Genomic DNA, 6,440 nt, shown 5'->3' with positions numbered 1-6,440 from the left:
CCAGTATGACATGTCTGGGCTTTATGAGGTCAGTGGCATGATGAGGCCTGCACCATTATGACATGTCTGGGCTTTATGAAGTCAGTGCCATGAGGAGGCCTGCACCATTATGACATTTCATGGCTTTATGAGGTCAGTGCCATGAGGAGGCCTGCAACATTATGACATATGTGGGCTTTAAGAGGTCAGTGCCATGATGAGGCCTGCACCATTATGACATGTCTGGGCTTTATGAAGTCAGTGCCATGATGAGGCCTGCACCATTATGGCATGTCTGGACTTTATGAGGTCAGTGTGATGATGAGACCTGCACCATTATGACATGTCTGGGCTTTATAATGTCACTGTGAGGATGAGGCCTTCACCATTATGAGGTGTCTGGGCTTTATGAGGTCAGTGTGATAATGAGACCTGCACCATTATGACATGTCTGGGCTTTATGAGGTCAGTGCCATGATGCGACCTGCACCATTATGACATGTCTGGGCTTTATGAAGTCATTGCCATGATGAGGCCTGCACCATTATGACATGTCTGGGCTTTATGAGATCAGTGTGATGATGAGGCCTGCACCATTATGTCGTCTCTGGGCTGTTTCAAATCTGTGGGTGATGAGACCTGCACCATTATGACGTGTCTGGGCTTTATTATGTCACTGTGATTATGAGGCCTGCACCATTATGAGGTGTCTGGGCTTTATTATGTCACTGTGATTATGAGGCCTGCACCATTATGACGTGTCTGGGCTTTATGAGGTCACTGTGATGATGAGTCCTGCAGCATTATGAGGTGTATGGGCTTTATGAGGTCAGTGTGATGATGCGGCCTGCACCATAATGGCATGTCTGGACTTTATTAGGTCAGTGCCATGATGAAGCTTGCACCAGTAGGACATGTCTGGCCTTTATCAGGTCACTGTGATGATGAGGCCTGCAACATTATGACATGTCTGGCCTTAATGAGGTCAGTGCCATGAGGAGGCCTGCACCATTGTGACATGTTTGGGCTTTATGAGGTTACTGTGATGATGAGGCCTGCACCATTATGACATGTCTGGGCTTTATGATGTCACTGTGATGATGAGACCTGCACCATTATGACGTGTCTGGGCTTTATAATGTCACTGTGATGATGAGGCCTTCACCATTATGACATGTCTGGGCTTTATGAAGTCAGTGCCATGATGAGGCCTGCACCATTATGACATGTCTGGGCTTTATGAGGTCAGTGTGATGATGAGACCTGCACCATTATGACATGTCTGGGCTTTATTATGTCACTGTGATTATGAGGCCTGCACCATTATGAGGTGTCTGGGCTTTATTAACTCAGTGTGGTGATGAGGCCTCCACCATTATGACATGTCTGCGCTTTATTATGTCACTGTGATGATGAGGCCTGCACCATTTTGACATGGCTCGGCTTTATGTGTTCAGTGCCTTGAGGAGGCCTGCACCATTATGACAGGTCTCGGCTTTATGAGGTCAGTGCAATGATGACGCCTGCACCATTATAACATGTCTGGGCTTTATGAGCTCAGTGCTATGATGAGGCCTGCACCATTATGACATGTCTGGGTTCTATGAGTTCCCTGCCTTGATGAAGCCTGCACCGTTATAGCATGTCTGGGCTTTACGAGGTCAGTGCCATGATGAGGCCTGCAACATTATGACATGTCTGGGGTTTATGAGGTCAGTGCCATGATGAGGCCTGCACCATTATGACATGTCTAGGCTTTATGAGGTCAGTGCCATGATGATACCTGCACCATTATGACATGTCTGGGCTTTATGAGGTCTGTGCCATGATGAGGCCTGCACCTATATGACATGTCTGGGCTTTATGAGGTCTCTGTGTATAAGAGACTTCCACCACTATGACGTGTCTGGCCGTTATGAGGTCACTGTGATGATGAGGGCTCTACCGTTATCAGGTGTCTGGGCTCTATGAGGTCACTGTGAGGATGAGGCCTTCACCATTATGAGGTGTCTGGGCTTTATGAGGTCAGTGTGATAATGAGGCCTGCACCATTATGGCATGTCTGGACTTTATGAGGTCAGTGTGATGATGAGACCTGCACCATTATGACATGTCTGGGCTTTATGAAGTCATTGCCATGATGAGGCCTGCACCATTATGACATGTCTGGGCTTTATGAGATCAGTGTGATGATGAGGCCTGCACCATTATGTCGTCTCTGGGCTGTTTCAAATCTGTGGGTGATGGGACCTGCACCATTATGACGTGTCTGGGCTTTATTATGTCACTGTGATTATGAGGCCTGCACCATTATCAGGTGTCTGGGCTTTATGATGTCAGTGTGATGATGAGGCCTGCACCATTATGACATGTCTGGGCTTTATTATGTCACTGTGATTATGAGGCCTGCACCATTATGAGGTGTCTGGGCTTTATTAAATCAGTGTGGTGATGAGGTCTCCACCATTATGACATGTCTGCGCTTTATTATGTCACTGTGATGATGAGGCCTGCACCATTTTGACATGGCTCGGCTTTATGTGGTCAGTGCCTTGAGGAGGCCTGCACCATTATGACAGGTCTCGGCTTTATGAGGTCAGTGCAATGATGACGCCTGCACCATTATAACATGTCTGGGCTTTATGAGCTCAGTGCTATGATGACGCCTGCACCATTATGACATGTCTGGGTTCTATGAGTTCCCTGCCTTGATGAAGCCTGCACCATTATAACATGTCTGGGCTTTACGAGGTCAGTGCCATGATGAGGCCTGCACCATTATGACATGTCTAGGCTTTATGAGGTCAGTGCCATGATGATACCTGCACCATTATGACATGTCTGGGCTTTATGAGGTCTGTGCCATGATGAGGCCTGCACCTATATGACATGTCTGGGCTTTATGAGGTCACTGTGTATAAGAGACTTCCACCACTATGACGTGTCTGGGCGTTATGAGGTCACAGTGATGATGAGGGCTCTACCGTTATCAGGTGTCTGGGCTTTATGAGGTCAGTGTGATGATGAGGCCTGCACCAGTATGACATGTCTGGGCTTTATGAGGTCAGTGGCATGATGAGGCCTGCACCATTATGACATGTCTGGGCTTTATGAAGTCAGTGCCATGAGGAGGCCTGCACCATTATGACATTTCATGGCTTTATGAGGTCAGTGCCATGAGGAGGCCTGCACCATTATGACATATGTGGGCTTTAAGAGGTCAGTGCCATGATGAGGCCTGCACCATTATGACATGTCTGGGCTTTATGAAGTCAGTGCCATGATGAGGCCTGCACCATTATGGCATGTCTGGACTTTATGAGGTCAGTGTGATGATGAGACCTGCACCATTATGACATGTCTGGGCTTTATAATGTCACTGTGAGGATGAGGCCTTCACCATTATGAGGTGTCTGGGCTTTATGAGGTCAGTGTGATAATGAGACCTGGACCATTATGACATGTCTGGGCTTTATGAGGTCAGTGCCATGATGCGACCTGCACCATTATGACATGTCTGGGCTTTATGAAGTCATTGCCATGATGAGGCCTGCACCATTATGACATGTCTGGGCTTTATGAGATCAGTGTGATGATGAGGCCTGCACCATTATGTCGTCTCTGGGCTGTTTCAAATCTGTGGGTGATGGGACCTGCACCATTATGACGTGTCTGGGCTTTATTATGTCACTGTGATTATGAGGCCTGCACCATTATGAGGTGTCTGGGCTTTATGATGTCAGTGTGATGATGAGGCCTGCACCATTATGACATGTCTGGGCTTTATGACGTCAGTGTGATGATGAGTCCTGCACCATTATGAGGTGTCTGGGCTTTATGAGGTCAGTGTGATGATGCGGCCTGCACCATAATGGCATATCTGGACTTTATGAGGTCAGTGCCATGATGAAGCTTGCACCAGTAGGACATGTCTGGCCTTTATCAGGTCACTGTGATGATGAGGCCTGCAACATTATGACATGTCAGGCCTTAATGAGGTCAGTGCCATGAGGAGGTCTGCACCATTGTGACATGTTTGGGCTTTATGAGGTTACTGTGATGATGAGGCCTGCACCATTATGACATGTCTGGGCTTTATGATGTCACTGTGATGATGAGGCCTGCACCATTATGAGGTGCCAGGGCTTTATGAGGTCAGTGTGATGATGAGTCCTGCTCCATTATGACATGTCTGCGCTTTATTATGTCACTGTGATGATGAGGCCTGCACCATTATGAGGTGTCTGGGCTTTATTAAATCAGTGTGGTGATGAGGCCTCCACCATTATGACATGTCTGCGCTTTATTATGTCACTGTGATGATGAGGCCTGCACCAGTTTGACATGGCTCGGCTTTATGTGGTCAGTGCCTTGAGGAGGCCTGCACCATTATGACAGGTCTCGGCTTTATGAGGTCAGTGCAATGATGACGCCTGCACCATTATAACATGTCTGGGCTTTATGAGGTCAGTGCTATGATGAGGCCTGCACCATTATGACATGTCTGGGTTCTATGAGTTCCCTGCCTTGATGAAGCCTGCACCATTATAACATGTCTGGGCTTTATGAGGTCAGTGCCATGATGAGGCCTGCACCATTATGACATGTCTAGGCTTTATGAGGTCAGTGCCATGATGATACCTGCACCATTATGACATGTCTGGGCTTTATGAGTTCTGTGCCATGATGAGGCCTGCATCTATATGACATGTCTGGGCTTTATGAGGTCACTGTGTATAAGAGACTTCCACCACTATGACGTGTCTGGGCGTTATGAGGTCACTGTGATGATGAGGGCTCTACCGTTATCAGGTGTCTGGGCTTTATGAGGTCAGTGTGATGATGAGGCCTGCACCAGTATGACATGTCTGGGCTTTATGAGGTCAGTGGCATGATGAGGCCTGCACCATTATGACATGTCTGGGCTTTATGAGATCAGTGCCATGATGAGGCCTGCACCATTATGACATGTCTGCGCTTTATTATGTCACTGTGATGATGAGGCCTGCACCGTTATGACATGGCTCGGCTTTATGCGGTCAGTGCCTTGAGGAGGCCTGCACCACTATGACAGGTTTGGGCTTTTTGAGGTCAGTGCCATGATGACGCCTGCACCATTATAACATGTCTGGGCTTTATGAGCTCAGTGCCATGATGAGGCCTGCAACATTATGACATGCCTGGGCTTTATGATGTCAGTGTGATGATGAGACCTGCACCATTATGACATATGTGGGCTTTAAGAGGTCAGTGCCATGAGGAGGCCTGCACCATTATGACATATGTGGGCTTTAAGAGGTCAGTGTCATGAGGAGGCCTGCACCATTATGACATGTCTGGGCTTTATGAGGTCAGTACCATGATGAGGCCTGCACCATTAGGTCCGTCCTCTGGCTGTTCAATCGGTGGGATGAGCCGAACCATTATACATGTCCTGGGCTTTTGAGGTCAGTGTGATGAATGAGACCAACCTGCACCATTATGACATGTCTGGGCTTTATTATGTCACTGTGATTATGAGGCCTGCACCATTATGACGTGTCTGGGCTTTATGACGTCAGTGTGATGATGAGTCCTGCACCATTATGTGGTGTCTGGGCTTTCTGAGGTCAGTGTGATGATGCGGCCTGCACCATAATGGCATGTCTGGGGTTTATGAGGTCAGTGCCATGATGAGGCTTGCACCAGTAGGACATGTCTGGCCTTTATCAGGTCACTGTGATGATGAGGCCTGCAACATTATGACATGTCTGGCCTTAATGAGGTCAGTGCCATGAGAAGGCCTGCACCATTGTGACATGTTTGGGCTTTATGAGGTTACTGTGGAGATGAGGTCTGCACCAGTAGGACATGTCTGGCCTTTATCAGGTCACTGTGATGATGAGGCCTGCAACATTATGACATGTCTGGCCTTAATGAGGTCAGTGCCATGAGGAGGCCTGCACCATTGTGACATGTTTGGGCTTTATGAGGTAACTGTGATGATGAGGCCTGCACCATTATGACATGTCTGGGCTTTATGATGTCACTGTGATGATGAGGCCTGCACCATTATGAGGTGTCTGGGCTTTATGAGGTCAGTGTGATGATGAGGCCTGCACCATTATGACATGTCTGCGCTTTATTATGTCACTGTGATGATGAGGCCTGCACCATTATGACATGTCTGGGCTTTATGAGGTCACTGTGATGATGAGGCCTGCACCATTATGTGGTGTCTGGGCTTTATTAAATCAGTGTGGTGATGAGGCCTCCACCATTATGACATGTCTGCGCTTTATTATGTCACTGTGATGATGTGGCCTGCACCATTTTGACATGGCTCGGCTTTATGTGGTCAGTGTCTTGAGGAGGCCTGCACCATTATGACAGGTCTCGGCTTTATGAGGTCAGTGCAATGATGACGCCTGCACCATTATAACATGTCTGGGCTTTATGAGCTCAGTGCTATGATGTGGCCT

This window comes from Pipra filicauda, unplaced genomic scaffold (genome assembly GCF_003945595.2).
Source record: "Pipra filicauda isolate LSUMZ 115617 unplaced genomic scaffold, ASM394559v2 scaffold865_size63488_pilon, whole genome shotgun sequence".
NCBI classification, from domain to species: domain Eukaryota; kingdom Metazoa; phylum Chordata; class Aves; order Passeriformes; family Pipridae; genus Pipra; species Pipra filicauda.
This window is presented reverse-complemented; position numbering follows the sequence as displayed.